The following is an 18601-nucleotide window of genomic DNA, read 5'->3' as shown; positions in this document are numbered from 1 at the left end:
GTGTCGATAATTAAAATCCCAAATGTATGAGATAAGCTGAGTGCAAAATGCCGAGCACTTTATCATCCGAGAACAAAAAGATGTAGCGCTGGTCTGCTGTATGGGTCCAAATAGGAAGGTCAGGACTGGTAAGAAAACCTAAGGAAAGATCATTAGAGTCTCAACACATGCACATTAATTACAAGAAAAGCAAAAATTCCTTGCCTGTGCAGAAGTTTAGACCAGATAAAGGAAGCTCATAAAGCTCAGTTGTTCTAGTTTTCTTCTCAGGTTGTATCTGAGGGCCACACAGGGGTTTGCCTGAACATACACAGGTATAATCAAAGGTATGCAGGGTATATATTTTTTTTTATTTTGGATTGAACGTAGTTTGTTCAGAATTGTAGGAATACAGACGGAAGTTAAGGATGCTTGCAAATTTTCATGAGCGTAGGTGTTGATGTGGGTATATCATCATCGGAGTATGGTAATTCTGCAGAGAAAGCATGGGTTGCAGTGAGGCTCGCGGGATGCGTACTGGGAGGGCTTCTATGTCTGGATATCATCCTGCCCAGTGAGATCCCAAAAATGCCCATCAGTGAGGCTGAAGGGGGTTAAATATAATGTGACTCTGTTCCCTAACGGGGTGGCTGCAGGACTGCGAGCTGGCGTGGGAAAGTATGTCCACACTCAGACAGCAGTCTGCTTGTGGAGCTTTGCAATAACACATTGACACTTGTTATTCTGCATTTGGTATGAAACTCTTTAATTAGATACCTTGTTGTTCTCACACACATACTGTATATAATACAGATATATGTATTTGTGTGTATATAAACACACAGGATGGGCCAAAGTCAATATTGACTGCCTGACCCCATGTATCAGGATGTACTTGCAATGCACTAATAAAGTACAGAAGACAAACCAAGACTTTTTCTGAACAGATTATTTACTTTGGAGATTATATTCCTCCTCAAAATAAGTATCATGAAAGGCAGGCTCTGAGCTTTGGAATCAGAGTTTCTGCCCTCTAATCTTGGCTCTGCCCTAGATACCACTGTGGCCTTGGACAAGTCACATAACCTCGGTTGCTCTATTTCTTTCGGTAGATTAATGTTTGTCTACATATCTCTTGGGGGTATGGCTAGGATTAATTAATTCTTACTCTTTATTACTTGTTAACTGCCTGCAATGTGTGGGATGTAAAACACTTTGAAGATCAGAAGCGTCGTTTCACAAATTAAATGGTGTAATGAATTGACTATTCCGTATAGGTACAACTGCCCTATATGGTTGGAAATTATTCTTTGTGGGTCATAAACCCTACAGTGCCAACAGCTAAAGGATTTTCTTTCGGCATGAGCTGCTACTGGACTGCATGTTGTACCAGGAAGGCCAGAGTGATGGGGTTCACGGCCCAAGGAATGCAGCAGGTGGAAAAGCACTAAGTGGAATTACATTTGCATTGTCAGGGTTATTTCCTATATATTCCTGTATGTTAAAATATTTTGTATACTTCACCAGTTTTTCTCTCCAACTGGGATCTCGCTGTTTGCTTGCAGTCAATGGCGGTGGTTTTTGCCATCACATGATGATACAGTATGACAAATCCCTGTTCTCTGATGATTCATCTTTGCGTGGGAACAAGTATGAGATGCTGACAAATTGCACCAGTGCTGAAACTTCTGTCTCAGGCATCAACATTTTGATTTGTATCGGTGCTACCCGGGACTGTAGTATCAAAGTCTTATCACTGTAAGTGAAAGTCTACCCAGATCTCTTTCATCCTCCTTTGACAGATGGAAAAGGGAGACAAGAGAGATGAGGTTATTTGCCAAAGGTCCCACAGGAAGCAGAAGCAGGAAAAGAACCGTGGAGTCCAACCGCTGTGTGATGCTGAGTCTGTCTTCCTCCTCAGAAAGTCTGAAGAAATTTAGCAAGTTGCTATTTTCAGATTTACTTCCACATGGCTCTCTTCCTGAAAGCTAATGAGGCTGCAGCCTCATTTTCACAGGTGACATGATGGAGGTTTCCGTGCTGCCATATGATGCACAGTACTTACATTTAGATTCGATTTTAAGAAACACCGGCTCCCATTCCAAAATTCCACTGGCAGTTTTTAGGCTGACTCCAAGCTAGTACAATCCATCCCTTAGAAAGCCATAGAAAAGTGACTGCTATCAATCTCTACCACCTAGAGACTGCAAAGCTGTGTCAAAACAGTGTTAAACTGGGCAGAGTTTGTATTCCTGGAATGACCAAAGGAAGGAAATCTACTGCACAGGGGGGTCCCTGTGGCTGAGGAACCACATCAGACAGCAGGACTTCCAGAGCTGGCCGACCTCAAACAGACAGAGGGAACGTCTGCCTAGTCCTGGCTGTGCCTCCCCTGTGCCCCCCGGTAGCGCTTGTCCCGCAGCGGATCTCCGGAGCACGCACACGCCGCTCCCAATGCCTTGGCACCCGTCTCTGCTGCAGGAAATGCTGGGATGGGAAGTTGGAGCTTCTGAGGGAACTTCTGTCGACTGGAGAGTACATTGCTGTGAAGGGCAGGTTACATTTCTCTCCTGACCTCTGCCAAGCCCAACTCCTTCTCCTATGGACTACTTTTGCAGGCTCTTTATGTCTTCTCTGTTAATAATGAAGGAATGGTGATATTTCAGCTTTCTTTTATACATTTCTGCAAAGCTCTGTGGTTTCTATCCTCAATTGCTGTAGAAAAGGGGTCACTGGAAAGGCTAAAAATCGCTATTTAACGTGCACCATCAGAGGTGACTGTACGAATCTCCAGGGATGTTGGATTCTACTGCAGAAACCCACAAAAGTCCCCCAAATATTCCTTGCTGGCAGTTTTGCTTTGCCTGGAATGCACCAGTGGCACTACCCTCTGCCTCCAGCCTGTCTGCTGAGGGAAGGCTCACTCTTCACTGAGCATTTCAGCACCAATGTTATTTTACAGGGGCCATGGAAATCTTCTGCTTTTTAGCCTGAAACCCTTGAAAATGGACAAATGAATCAGCCCAGAGTTTAGTCAGATATTTCTCTCTGTGTGTATGTCTTTAAAACCAGAACTTTGTGAAGTTACATCTGTCAAATACTTAATTTATACAGGAAAAGAGGTGCTCTAACTTCAGACTATAGGTATATAAGCAATTCCACTACACATTCCATTTCTTGTCTGCACTGGAAATCAAGAACATACAAACCAAATTTTTTTAACTGGGTAGAGGGACCATCTATCTTAAACTATTAGCTGTTGGCCAGAGGTACCATTGTGACAGGCATGCATGAAGGCAGCTGCCAAGTGAGCTGTCCACTTTCATTTTCTGTCTCATGACAGCTTTATTGCTGCTTCTCCCTTTAAACATACTTCTCATTTTTAATCAATTCTGAATTCTGCAAGCTGTTCTGAAAGCAGGGATTTTTTAACCCACCGTCCCAACCAGCTCCTGTCAACTTAAATTCTCTGTATAAGGGATATTTATTGCTTTGTCACATCAGGGAGGTTTTTCTAATGGTCAAAATATACTTTTTTTTTTTTTAAATTAGCCTTGCCTACTAAAGAAACAAAAGTGAAACACTGCTTCCCTCCTGTGGTGACCTTCCTGATTGCACACTGAAACACTGTACAGGCAAAATACATTGCCCATTTTAAGTGATTTTTTATTATTGTTATTATTCTGATGACATTTGAAGAGTATCGCTTTCTTCCTAATCTGCAGCCAGGCAGTCATTCACGTGCCGCTGTTATTGTTACAGTGCTGGATTTTGGTTTTCTTTTCAAAGCTGAACGGTGCTGTTGAAGCACATGAAGGACCAGCTCCTGCTAACCAGCCGCAAGAGGAGCCGTGAGAACCTTATCTCATTACGACCTGCTGTTTGTGGACAAATTCTCCTCTTTCAGCTGCATTTGAATTGATTCCCTGCCTGGGTGGGTGCAGGAGTGTTATGTATCGGTGTGCTAAATAATGAAGAGGATTAGTGGCAGCAGGACAAAGAGAGCAAGCATGGATGAGGGCCCCGAGCCTACCTGCAAACTGCTCTGATGCAGCAGAGGCTGTTTTACGGGCTGCTGGGTCACTGAACCAGCACAAAAGGACAGGCCGCCCACAAGAGGTTATGTTATTACCATTTCTGCATTTGCCACTATTATCAATATTGTATTAGTATCTGGTGGGCTCAGCCAGGATCCCATATCTCCACCCGAAAGGACACTCAAGTTTCAAAGGGAAGACATGGGGTTGTAGGATGTGGTTTACTTTAGAAAAGGAACATAGCAGGGGGCATGGTAAAAATATCTGTGGTTATGAATAAGGGAGAAGAAACAGGGCAAGAGATTTGTATTTCCTTTTTTGTTTTCTTTTTTTGTCAGGCAAGAATGAAGGTATATACTAGCAATGGTAACAGGGTAAGTCAGGACTGATTAAGGAGCAATTTTTTTCATGGAGCTTGTAATTGAGTAGAGAATGGAAGAAATGCATAACACCCAGGACCCACTGCTTCTCTCTTGGCTTTGTCCTAACAAACACGAAAAATTCCTTTGGGAAAGAAGTTTGGGAGTTCCCTTATTCCTGGCTTTTAGTTCTGCTTCCCGAATGCAAAGCATTTGAAAGCAAAGAGCTAGTTCCTAGACAGAATATACAGACAACCTTCTCAGGCAGGACCAAAAGTTGGGTTCATTTGAGGAGAAATCATACAGGTTTTGGCGGGAGGAGAAGGAGGGGTGGAAAAGGAAAGATGCTACCTCCTGTCAAAATGCTTTTGATACAGTTAAAGCTGAGCCAGATGGTAATGGTACAGGCTAATGTTACCATATGGCAGGATCAGTCATGCAAGAAATATGCTACTTTAAGGAATGTGTGAAACTGATAGATGTTAATATTCTAAATATTTGAGATTTGTATCTTAAGCATTCTCATGGGCTGTGGAGCTGGAAGAAGATGCGTGTGCTCAGGAAGTGTTCGCTTGGACTGCAGTCGTACTCCGGTGGGATATTCGTTCCTCCTCCGCTCTCCTCGGCGGTAGGAAACATCTGGCCAAGCTATTGCTTTGCTCTCCCTGCTCAGGGCTGGGAGCACGTCTCAGCAGTGTGTGTGTCTGGGCAGGTGCTTACCCAGAAGGGAAATGGAGGCACAGAAAGGGGCGAGGGCTCACTGCACATGCGGGGCAGGTCAGGGACACCGGCATCGCCAGTGGCTCCCTGCTCTGCAGGTTTGCAGGCCATCCGGAGGAGAGGCACCGCGGGACGCAGCCGCGGGGGTCGGGACCTCCCGCACCGTCCCTGCACCAGCGGAGAGGAAAAGGGTGAGGGGTGAGTGAGCATAAGCCCCAGACCTGTTCATTTCTACATGCAGAAAACCAGAAATCACGACAGTGACGATGGTAGCTATCACTTGGCCACTGGTCAAGAAGAAGAGGAATGATACAACTTCTCCATTCCCACAGGTTCTTGCCAGCATTTAGTTCCTAATAGTGGCATGCAGGATTCAGAGGTGAAATATCTTGTTCTCTTTTGTATGACTGAGCTTTGCATGGAAAGGGGAAAAAAACCAAAACCAACTGAACGTCATCCCCAGCATGGTAAGATACATTCACACTGAATTGTGGGATGACTTTGCCTGGATGTATGTCGAAAGCTTGTCCCTTCTTATCACTATTGCCTCTTAGGAGAAGCTTATTTCATATAGACTTTAACTCCATTGAGTTGGTGGAATTGTATCAGGGGTGATAAACTTGGCTGAAAATCTGTTTTGAACTTTTGATGATGATATTAAAAAAAAACAATAACGACAACAAGAGATCTTGGCTCATGACAACTGTTGTTTGTCCCCCATGCTGTATACTGCCTTGGGATTTAGAATAGGATCCTATTGTTATCTCTCCAATAAACAAAGAGGCAGTTTCTTCTCCTGCCTTATTAGATAGGCTTTGTATGAATCAAGGAAAATAACACGTCTGTGTGAGACAGAGCACGGTATAAGTGACCTTCCTTGGCCTGTCCTGGTGGAGCCGTGGCCTCCAGTGCACGTGAGGAACCCAGTGAGGGCCACACAGAGCCAAGTTCAAAAATCCATGGGTTCAGGTAAGTAAGTGTTGCTTTAATTTTCACTTCAGCACTCTGCATTCTTCTGCGAACCATTTCCAGCAATTTAAACTGAAGGGACGCAGGGATTAGAGCGACTCTGGCAGGGTTGGAAACCTCAAGGGAAGCCAGTTCAGCAGAAGTGGTGCTAAGGAGTGATCGCCAGTATTTTCACCAGGAAACCTCCTCCATTGTGTTATGGCTGATACCGCAGCCTGGATTCATGTCAATTCATGTCACACCAGCAATCTGCTGACCAAAGATACTCATGATAGGAAAAACCTGAAGAGATGGGAAAATGGTTTAAACACTTGTATTAGTAAATGGGAGCATCTTATTACTGGGTATGGAAACATGAAAGACCTCTTAAACTTGTGCTTCAGGACCCTTGCTGCTGGATCTAAAAAGAAACACCTTTTGGGGAATGGTAACTGTTAAGTGACCATTTCTGAGGTTTCCTCTGTCTTTTGGCTTAACCAGCAAGCAGTGGTAGGTAGAGGGCTGGGCTGGATGAGTACAGTGAGCTCTGTCCTTCAGGGATGGACAGTCCAGGGCTCAGAGGGCTCATGGGCACACAACGGCACACTGCACACAGTACTGCTATGCCGAGAGTAAAACTCTGCCTTAAATGAGAAGGGGTCACTTCTATTGTGCGACACTGGCTTCTTTCTCCACTTAAGCTCCCCTCCAGAAAGTTACTTTTTAATGAATAAACCTTGGAAACAGAAATTTTCTTTGCCAAAAATAAAAAAGTGTGAACTTCCACCAGCTCTGTCAACGTCAACAGTATCTGTACATAGCAGTAAATTCTAGGTTAACCATTGTAATCAGAAAAGAAATACTCTACACACAGACAGAAGTGATAAAGTAATTGGTGTTATCATCTTTTCAGCGATGCTTTGTTAGTTATTTCTCATTTTGTATTTGTACATTCGATTTTTCCTGCCTAAGCACAGTATTTTGCATTTGTCCTCCTTGAGTTTCAGCTTACAGATCTCGTCCCATTATCTAGATCAATTTGAATTCCGATCCTGTCCTCTGTATTGTTGACAAGGCCTCCCAGCTTATAAAATTGTATTATCTTTGCTATCATACACATCAGTTATTAATGGACATGATGAACAAACCAGGCTCCTCTGTTCCCACTTGAAATGGCCTGTTTGGGAAGTGTTTTTTTCTCCCGCTTATGCACCCAAATTATGGTGATTTTGTTTATGTTCCTATTTTGCTCATATGCCCCTTAGTTGCTCACGAGACCGCCATGTAATACTGAGTACACAGTCTTTTTACAGTCAGGGTATATCACATAGGCTTCTCCCTTGTCCACCAGGTCTGTTGTTCTGTCAGAGGAGGAAATTAGATTGATTTGATGTGATTTGTTCTTGAGAAATCCATGCTGGCTTTTTCTTGTCATTTTATTATCTTCTAGGTGTTTATATTGATTATTTAATAATTTGTTCCAGTATCTTTCCAAGAAATAGAGTTAGGCAGGTTAGTGGATAACTCCTGGGGCCTCTTCTCCTCTTTAAAGCTAGGACACTGTTCGTTTCTCCTGTCCCTTGGGGCCTGCCACCACCACTTCTCAGAGATAATCACTAATGCTTCAGAAATTTCCTTGGCTGGTTCCCAAGTGCTCCGGGATGAATTCCATTAGCTTTGCTGACTTAAGGACATCCACACATTTCCACACGTGCTCTTCCCTTATTCTAGCCTGCACACGCAGCTCCTTTCCAGCCCATGCACCAAGTGATGCTTTGTGTGAGGGAGGACATAATGACGGAGCAAAGCGGCATCTCTCCGAAACGGAGTCCGGATGCAGACAGGCAAGTGCCCAGGCAGGGAACTGGGAGGTCCTGGTTCCCACAGCACAGCCGTGGTCTGGCCGATCATAATGAACCTCTGAGCTGCTTTACCCACACCTGCTCCTTTCAGTAAATGGTGCCTCTCACACAGATCTGCAGAAAAAATAAGACAGTGGTTTTGCAGCAATTAGCTTTAAAACTCATGCTACCGAACAGGGATTATTTCCTGATCATGTGTTTGCTCATCTGAGGTGCAGAATGCTATTGTAAGGCTACTGAATTATAAGACAGATCATGAAACTCTCTAAAATGTTGGTTATACACCCAAACTGGTCTGTGAGGACATCTGTGACCCAGAGAAGGATGCAGACGCATTCAAGGGTTTCTGGCAGTTTTGAACTTGCAACTCTAACTTTGAAAAGGAACTGGAGTATCAGAGCACAGACCCCCTGCTGCACTGGAGACTTTGGTACTTTTGCTGATTCAGTCATGGACCAGGTAACAGCCTGTGTCCTTGGGCTGTTGTTTTGCCATGTTATGACCTGCAAGAAGGAACAGGCATGTTCTGCAGCTTTATTTGGGTGCATTTTTGCCCAGGTCTGAACCCAGCAAACTCACATTAGTGCAACTTTACAAATACAAGAGACCCCACTGGTGCCAAAGGCACAGGCACAGTCACCGTGATATGAATGCATGGGGCACTCCACATCTTTATTTGGGTAGTACAGCTGGTTACGTTGGACCACAGAGACATCGGGGCATCTGACTTAAACATGAAAGTGTTAATTACCATTGGCCAGGCAGGTGGGGAGAGCACGGTGTAAGCTTGAAATTTCCAAGTAGTTTATTTCATTTATTAATTATTAACTCTCAGATTGTTAGGAATACATTTACAAGGTCTGGGAATAAAAGTGGGCAAGATTAGATCATGCTCATACCTTTCACAACGATTCAGCTTTTTATTAAATTTCCATCCAGGAGGAGACTTTATGCTGATGAAATTATTTGAGGAACTATTAAAAAGAACCATAAAAATCCAAATTACATTCAGTGCAGCAGAAAGAGGAGGTTTTATGAGATTTGTTAAAAAGCATTTATCACCTGGAAACATACCATAGTTAGCAAAATCCAGTTTGCTTTTAATTTAACTGCTCAAAAGTGACTGGATGACTTTTCATTAATACTTAAAGCACCCAAAAGCTATTACAGAGCATTACATACATCTCATTAAGCTTCAGACCACTAGGGTGAGCCAGACTATAGCCAATGCCAACTGTTGTGTAGCGTGAAATGAAAATGACATATCAGATCATGAGATTCAGAACAAATAAATCAAAATGTGTGATTAGAACTCATGCCCATCATCTCAGGACTAAGGTACTTCACCTTTCCTCTTGCCCTACGGGCCAAGGGGCAGCATACCACCCTTGAAAGTCTGGCCCCACCTGTGATGAAAGCTTGAAATGGTTCCTGCAAGTGTGTTGGAAATTCTGCCCTTTGTGCAGAAGGCACGTTGGCTGTCCAACACCACCCATTTCTTGTCCTGGGGCTCTCAAGGTGCTACATTTCATTACGTGTGTAGGGAGCTCTCTAATCTCACCTGCAACTGTGCCAGAAAAGAAAAAATCTTTTAAAAGGTTTTAACACAGCTCTTAACTAAGCAAAGTTAATGTGCCTAACTTGTGCAAGGGCAAAAATTCTACCCACTGAAGTGTCACTTCCGTCTGGGGTAGATATGAAGTGCTGTGCTAGAGGGGTTAATGTAAAGAGCAAATGAAGAACATTTCAGTTTAGATTTCGAGTCAACTGCCCTGTGTAAGGGCATGTTTTTGTGGCTGGTCTGAAGAACCTGCTTTGCCTGCGATCTGAGCCACCCAGCTGTAAGCCAGCTCCAATTTGGGACTCACATTACGGCATGGAGTTGACACTGAGCCAGAACGTATATAGCCTGTCTTTTGGCCAGTATGAGCACATGGCGGGCAGTCCCCTAATAAAGAATCAGTCTTATCCACTGGCAGGATAAACTGTGCTAAATCAAGTCCAGGAAAGAAATGGAGAAACTTGGTAGTGCTAAAAAAGTCAAGGCATGAGGAGTGCTTAGTAGTAAAGTCTGTATAAGTAACATTGATGATCTAAGGGTACGAGTGAGACAAAGTTGGCAGAGAAAAATAATAACTTTTATTAGATTGATATCATGGGGAAAGAAAGGCAGATGAACTCTTGGATGCGCAGTGGAAGTCTGGAAAAGAAAGAGCAAACAATGCTATATACAGGTTGAGATCAGTGGCTCTAAGTTTAACTTAATTAGCAGGACAAGTGGAGAGAAAGGGTGGGTGGTGCACATCTACCTCTGCGTTCCCGGCTGCTCTGCAGGGCCACGGGTCCTCCCTGGACCTTTCAGAGCTGCTGGAAAGAGCCTTGTGGGCTGTATGTGTGTATAAATGAGAGACATTCTCCCCCTTGGCCACCTCCTGGCCCCTACGTTGTGTGATGTGATACATATGTCCGTGGTGTGAGCGTGTGCTCCCGGGGGGCTGTCCCCTGTTTTGTGACCAAGCACGGGTGCGTGACTTACTGTGGCAATGAGTGTTGGGGGCTTTTTGCTATTGAAAGACAGCTACCTCTCCTTAGATGTCTGCCTGCCTGATTTCATGGGAAAAGGTGGCAGCAACAAATACGAAGCAAAAAAAATGTATGAAGTAAAACAGTGCCTCATTTTTCCATGCTGGGTGGAACTCTAGGTGATTTGTAATAACCTTCATTGGAGAAAATCTATGAATGCTTGCAATAGAGAACATTGCAAAGGACAGTGGGGCTCTCTTATTTAAGGAAAAACTTCCTGAAGTAGTTTGAAAAAAGCCTGCCAAATACTAGCATGTAGCATCGCTGGATAAACAAACAGGGCTCCACAGGCTAGCACAGTCAGCTGTGCATCATTTAGGTTAAACGGTCACATAATTCTCTCTCTTCTTGTTCTTCTAACACCAGAAAACAAAGCTGCAGTTTGCTATTATTTATCCCCTGCATTCATTGATGTCAGTCACTGAATAGCCCTTTAGGGGGTTTTACTGCCCTGAACAAACTGCAAAAAACGTGGCCTATTATCTCAGAGCAGGTTGAGCCCATGGATACCGTGGGACAGTAGTCCACCTCTGGAAGATCTCCCCTGGCAGTAGCATGTCCTTGTTAATGTTTTTTTTGTGTAGACCCCAGGTGGCTGAACTGGTTCCGTGATTGCCTTTCTTTCCCGAAGCTTGATTCAAAAATCTCTGCTTTGCTGTAGTCAGAGCTCGGAGACTCCTTTACCGTGCAGGCTCCCATTACGGTGAGAAATAATACTGGAAGCCTGTGGTTTCGGCAGGTACTTGGTGGACCCTGTGCTGCAGCACATTTTCTCCGCTTGACTCATCTCTTGCTCTGTAAGCATCCAATTCATAGCTGAATAGTGGAGCTCTCAGGTTTGCAAAATGAGAGATTTCAAGCAATTTTAGGAATTGGGATTCCAACCCCTTTTCTGCTATTTTGTGACAGTGGGGGTTGTGAAAGGACTGAGACTCTCTACCACATTGAAATAAATCTTAAGGGAATCCTGCCTCATAGCCACATTTTCCATCTGCGTTGCATGTGTCTTCAGAGCACGCTGCAATCTAGGATGGAGATTAGCAAACTCTTTCTAAATAAATTTGCTTGTTCAAGAGGCTATGTAGCTACATTTATATGGCCAGAGCTAACTCTTATATCCCATGACGTCCTGCTGAGAAGATATATCTTGCTCACGTATCTACGCACAGCAAACGAGCCGCGGCGTGGCGACGGGGAGATATGCCCTAGGAGCAAAACGAGCTCTTCAGATTGGCTTTGCATTTAAGCTGGCACTGGTGCTGTGGAAAGCAGTCACTGCCTCCCCACAGCCCGGACATTCTCTAGAGCCAGCGTGCCACCCCCTCTGCTCTGTGTCTGTGAACAGGCCCAGGTAACCCGGCATGAAGGGAAGGTAAACAGCCGGCTGGATCGATTGACTGGAAACCTCTGCTTAGGGAGACCTCATTGCAATTCTTTCCAAGGGTACATGGATATTTGTGCCTGCAAAGTACAGGAGGCATCACCGGGTGTGCCTGCAAGTGAGGGAATCCGGGAAGAGGGACAGTGGACTTTGATGGCAGTGCCAATTTAAATGTATATCAAAGTATGGACTGGTTTTGATTCCTCTGTTTTTATTGCTTCCTATTCCCTTGCTTCCCATGGTAGAGGATGTTTGAAGTATTTTGACCACGTGTATGTACATCATCTTTGAGCAGGGGGAACAGTCACCTTCTCTGTATCTTTCCAGAGCGCCTGCCTGGACTGACACAGATCCCACCGGCGAGGCTGACGTCCTCCCAGATATTTGCTCATACTCACTCCCTCACTGCGTTTGTGCACAATGCCCACTACTGCTTTCAGCGGCCCCTCCTGCTGGAGTGCTCTGGCACATGCTTCTTAACTGTTGAATTGTGTCACTTGTTTTCAGAGGAAAATGGTGGGGGAAATGGAAACTTCTTCCTCCATACCCAACTCCCCACAGATCCACCAACTACCAAATGAAATAAAGTAAAAATGTGCACTGATCTTCTCGCATGGCCAGCTCCAACTCCAGCTTCACACATGTGGTGGTTCTGGAAGCTGCAAATGGATAAACCTCAGCGGAGGGCACCTGGTACAACTTTATTCTTGTTATAGTTTTTGGCAGTTTTGACAGGACCCACCGTTCAGTTTAAATACCTCAAGTGTTTTAAACCTTCCTGTCAGTGTAACTGTACACAATTTTCTTGCTAACTTGATTTATGCAGAAAACTCACCCCAGGAAAAAGACAGCAATAACTGCAGGCCAATGCAAGTTTTTCACTTGCAAAACAGTTTTTACTCATAAGAACTGGCTGACAACTCCAAGAAAGCATGATCATAAACAACTTTTCTTTAGCAGAGCCATTTCATTCTGTTTTATGGCTGTGGCTTTGAGCAGCTCCATCATTGTCAAGGAAGCGACACTTGGCGCAAGATGATAAACATGGGACATATCAAATACCAGCACATGCTTGTAACTGAGCTTTTGGAGAGCCTATTTTCAAGAGCAAGCCATCCGATTTGCTTCCTGAGGGAGGGAAACACACACCAGAACAGCAGACATCCATAAAATCATCAGCGTTTAGCTTTCTTGGACAACAAGAGGCCACAGGGCCATTCCACAGGTCCTGCATGATGAATTATGAACGGTGAGAGATACGAATTGCTGTCTGTAGTGCACGTCTCTCAGATTGCTGTCACACAGCAGTAAAATCCATTTAAGAGGTCTTTCCTTCCCTCCATGCTCCACACTCCCATTCCTTCGTCCTGTTTGCAGCAGGGTGCTCCCCATCTCGGATGCTTTCAGTGTTCTCGGAACAGCCTCCATGTTGCATCTGCAGTATGGACATGACAGCAAAGTGGACCAAGAGGAGAGGTGGACAAGCATATCCATAGCTGCCTTCACTGCTGAAGGGAGTCGTTAGGTAATGACATCCTTGATCTCCTTAGGTCTCTTTTTCCTATTTTTCTGTGTAAGTCTGTGTTTCCTTTCTTGAACACCTTCCAGTTCCCACCCCACAAACTCCTCTTGCATTTCTCGTCATCTCCTTCCATTCATTATAAACATCAGCATAGAAATAATTTTGACAAAAACTGTTTCATTAGACTTTGGAGTGAATTCTTCAGGGAGTTTGAAGAAACAGATAATGTGTAATTTGGAGCCACTTTTCAAGGCTGGTCTGAGACTGAAGGAAGGACTGAGGCTGTCCTGCTCTCTGATGGAGTCCCTTCCATCTCCCAGTTTCTCAATCACATTGTGCAGAGATGGTTAAACTCCCAGGCTGATAAACAGACTGCTGAAGAATGTTTTTTCCACTTTGCCAGGCAGCAGAGGAAAGGCTCTCCTGATGCTCCTGGTGCCACGCAGAACCGTGCTGCACCGCTCTGTCAATGCACTTAGTGGGCTTTTGGGAACAAAGCATAAATATTTCAGAAGGGTGCTTTAATAAGTGTTTGTTTGCACAAAAGCTCTTGATTCCTTCGTTGGTAGTTGCTATGATAAAACACGTTGATTTAAACAGGGATAATGAACACAGACTGGAGGGATCCACTCCTCATGTCTGTATATATGTTAGCTCTCAAGATCCATCTCACTAGTGAAAGGGATGGTCCTGAGAGAGTGGCAATGCCGCTCTGGATGTGGCTTCAGCCACGCAGTCGCTTCAGTGGTTCACTCCCAGCAAAATACTGCTTTAGCCCACAAATTGCATTCATCCCACTTTGAAAGTGAGGTTTGCTGAGTGGCCTGAAGAGCGGTGTGATCTCTGTCATGCCCCTGCCATTTCCACTGCTTCTCCTCTGCTGCTGGAGAAGGACGTCTCCAGCCATAGCAGCGTGGCTGGACGTGAGCATGGCCTTCAGATGCTCCTTGCAGATAATGAAGACAAACCCAGTGTTTACCACTGTTACAACCATCCACACCATACTCTTTTTTGGCCTAAAGAATAGGGCTAAAGTGGAAGGGGATTTTTCTGGGACAGTCTGGACAAAGGATTCTGCTATGTTTGCTGCAATATGAGCAATAAGCCAGAATGAGTTTCCACTGCGTTTCTGCTGCAGAGTAGCAAAACAAGCATAAAGTATCATCAAAGTGCGACACACTATAAGTTCGCCAAGGCCAACAGCATCCTTCCAGCCACATGCAGCAAACAAACAATGAGTGCAACCGACTCAACAAGGCCAACGCAGAAAAGGGAGAAAGCCACCTCGGCTTCCTGCAGCCTTCTGACCCATCACCCTTCTGTGAGGGTGGGAAGGTGGATTTTGATCAGAGCGTGATTCTTCTTCCCCAGATACGGAAAGCCATGAGCCAACCATCGGCATTCCATGGTGGCTCTTCATGTAGCTCCTGGAGAAAGGCCACTGAAGAGCTCTGCTCTGGCAAGCCCCATTCCACGCTGGGAGAGGGCCCTGCACATTTCGTTTGTTTTGCAATACTTCACAAGTGATGCTCCAGGTCAGAGCCACCGGGCTGGGAGGAGGATGGGGCTCTCATCTGATGGGGTACTCCATGTCCTTCCCTAAGCTCCCCACTGATTTAGGTTTTCTGAGTTCAACTGACTATTTAAACACCCACCTCCCTTCCTCGCAGCCCATGCGGTGGTGCTGGGCCAAGCTGTGCAGGGGTGGGATTTGAAGGTTTGTGTTACTGTACACTCACCCTGTGCTCAGACCATGAAGTGATCTGAGAGGACACATGGTTGTCTCCATCTCCAAGACTTTAAATATCACAGTTTAAACCTCTGAAGTAAATCTGTTCCTCCAACCCTTCTGGCTCAAGAGGCTCATCATCAAGACCCTTTTAAGTACCGAGTCTCTGCTAGCACCTTCTTATTTACTGTTCTCTCTGTTCACATTGTGGTATTCAAGACAGCGATACGTGCTGGGGCTCAGCTGTCATGCCCAGGTAAAAAGGAGGCATAACATTTCACAAACCAGCCTTCTGCCTACCTGAATATAAATGGCCTCTGTATATCCAGAGCACCCCAGGAGTCCAAGAGCCAGGCAGCGTTTTTCTGCATACTTTCCCCATGATGCAGATGGTGTGCTATTTCAGCTCAGAATACTACAATTAGACTGGTTGGGGTTTTAATGGCATCGCTGGACTATGAACTTTTGAAGCACGTTGTGCACACTAAGATATCAGGGTAACAAAACCAGCTATTATTGTTGTTGTTGTTATTACACTGCCAAGAAGCCCTCGTGAGACTGGGACTCCTCCGGGAGGGCACTGTGCCGACGCAAGGTGAACCTGGTGCTGCTGCCAGCCTAAGTGCAGGCAGCCAGGGCAGAGCACAACCAAGAGAGAAGCAGCAGATAATGGCAGGGTTTAAATATATTTCCCTCCACTCTGGCCCACAGCTCTTCATATAGTGGGCTTTTATTGTTGCAGAAAGATCAGGAAGCTCTCCAGCAGCCTTGGACCCAAAACTGCAGCATGGCAGTGCTTAGTGCACAAAAAGCTTCGCGGGGCACTTTGGAAAGCTCCTGTAAGGACAGACCGTGTCTAATTCTCTGAGGCACATCACGGTGCTGCCTGCCCCAGCCCTTGTGTCAGAGAAGAACTAAGGCATTAAAACTACCCGCTGTCTCCCCTTCTGTGGGTGAGTGTCCAGGGCACAGGACTTTGTATTTCATCCTCACAGCATGTTATTTTTGGATCTAAAGAAGATCCAAACTTCTCAGGCTGCAGCGATGAGGGGTGTCATCTCTCGGTCTGTAGAACACCTTCAGGAAGGGAGCTGGAGTCGAAGCTAGAGAACTACTGCCAAAAAGTACAATACAAGTAGAGAAAATATGCTACAGCAAAGAAACAAAAATGAAAGGGTAACTTAGATAAGGCTCTGACAGGAAGCTAGATGGACTGTGCCACTTCAGCTGTGCTTGTTTAAACCTGTCTTTCTATATTTATTTAATAGATTCCAGCATCTCTCACTTGGAATCTGCTTCAGAAGTGCTGGCTGATTTCTGTTCAGCAGGAGCACACAACCCCGTGTCTTCACCACCAACAAGAGCGCTTAGCATAGAAGTGTTAAGAAGCGCGACCTGGACAGGAGAGGAAGTGTCCTTTCTGATGCTTTTGGGCTGTTGACATGGGAACGGTAGCTCACTATACGGCATGTTCCTTCTTTTAAACCAGCAGGGAGCTTTAATTATTCAGGCTGGGAAACAGGCTGAAGGAACTGCTCAAAATGCCTTGTGCTGAGGCCAGTCTGCTCCCCTTGGTGTTTGGTGTCTCTCTTCCCCATTTGTATTCCTGCTCTGTGCCAGAGAAGAACGGGGGCTGGCACATGCAGCCTCAGCAGGGTAGATGCTTGCTGAGATCTTCTGCTGAACCTCTGTGTATGCTCCGGGAAACCCAGCCCGGGGCTCCCCCCGACTCCTCTCCACTGCTCTCCGATGCTTGTACACATGGGATCCATCCAGCGAGCTGTGGCTAGCTTAGCGGCGATAAAAGGTCTTAAGACATACTGGGTCCAAAACCCCAGGAAGCAGGGTCCTGCACCGTCTTGGGGATTCCGTGAAGCCGCAGAACCAGTCGGTGCTTACTGCAAACACACACTGAAATAGCACACCTGCACTCACAGCCTGCCTTGCAAACACGGTCATGCTTCCTGAGAAATGATCATTTTTGACGTTTCATCTTCAACATTTCATCTGCAGAGCCAGTTCACTCTCCGCTATATGCTAAAGCCCTATTAACAATAATGCGACACCTACGAGATTCTAATAAAAACCCCAAATGTTTAGATCAATAGTTAATTAGCTGGGGACCTCTGGCAGACGGTGCAGTCAGATGGAGTTGTCAGAGCATAGCAGTCTCCTGTATTAAGTCTTGTCATCTTTGCATTACTGAAAATTTGAGAAGGAGATGGCATTGTGAGCTTGTTGTGCATACAGGAAACCCATCCAGACATCTATACATGGATACAAGGGACTATTAGGTGGTCTCAGGGAGTTGAGATAATGCATTTGTTACATCTCTGCACCTCCTTAATTTCAGTTCTGCAAAATGGCATCTGTGTGCTTTAAAGCAAATTATAAAATTCACGTGGGTCTGCCTTGCAGCTGCTAAGATTTGATCAAATCATATTGTCAGAAGTTAGAACAACCAAACCCAGTGAACGCCCCATGGAAAGACACAATAATCTTTTTACTGAAACCCTTTTCATAATACATACAATATAAAACATATGTTGTATTTTCAGTGATTTCTTTCTCTCTTTATGTGGGTTGCAAATTAACTTAGAAATAAACACTGCAAAAATCAATAAATACTTCATCCGTTGGCCTTTGGGCTTATTTATTCACCAATAACTTACACTGCATAGCCAAAGAAAAACAATTCTCTCTTCATTATTTTCTGGTTGAACAACTCTGAAGTAGCAGAAGAGGACACACTCCGCTATTGTTTTTCTCTGCTGCAGTAGCCAAAATTGCCCCTGATCTCTTCAAGGCAGAGCTGGGCAAACAATTTGCAAGTGATGCCAGGAACATAACACAGTAAGATGTCCTCAGGGCTTTCAACTTGTACAGGCTATTAGCGGCTGAGACAACGGAGAATTTTCTGAAATTCTTCTTCAGAAATAGCTTTTTTGGCCAGAAAATGCCAATTTACTCAAATGTGAACTTTTTGTGGGAAAGGTTCTGAAGGGGATACTAGAAGCATTGCTAAACCTCAGGTTTTGAGCTGGGAATGCTGAGAGAGGATCCTCTAAGGGATTTGCTGATTTCATCCAACCCAGATAGGCATTCTTGGATTTTAGCCTTCCCCGGTGAGTACCCTGCTGCCCACCAGCCTCCTCCCTTCCCGCAGTGCCCTGACACTGAGCAAAAAGGACCACTGGGAAACCTGGAACTGTTTTCCATAATGGAAAAAACTCCCTCCCACCTGTACTTCTGAGAACGGCCACCTGGCTTTGACCTGAAAACAGCACAGAAAATGGGGTCACCAAGGAGCCTCCCAGGCAGAGCAGGGATGGGAGGGGGCTTTTGGGGAGATCCTGGGGCTGGCTTGGAGGGCAGGAGCTTTTCTGAGGACTCAGTGCTTCCTCAGCACCTCTGCTGTTAGAGGCATTTTGACAATGCGGATCGGAGCTCAATTCACCAGGAAATCTATTTTTGCGGTTTC

At 45.1% G+C, this 18601-nt stretch overlaps 1 long non-coding RNA gene across 1 annotated transcript; it reads left to right on the top strand.

Moving 5' to 3' along the window:
• The first annotated feature begins 13032 nt into the window (after positions 1 to 13032).
• On the top strand, positions 13033 to 17587 carry LOC126051151 (uncharacterized). The gene is made up of 3 exons (XR_007509727.1): positions 13033 to 13118; positions 13247 to 13394; positions 16389 to 17587. It is a non-coding gene; the product is annotated as an uncharacterized LOC126051151 (long non-coding RNA).
• The last annotated feature ends 1014 nt before the right edge of the window (positions 17588 to 18601 follow it).

The sequence above is a fragment of the Accipiter gentilis genome, chromosome 26, assembly GCF_929443795.1.
Source record: "Accipiter gentilis chromosome 26, bAccGen1.1, whole genome shotgun sequence".
NCBI lineage: Eukaryota > Metazoa > Chordata > Aves > Accipitriformes > Accipitridae > Astur > Astur gentilis.
This window is presented reverse-complemented; position numbering and strand designations above follow the sequence as displayed.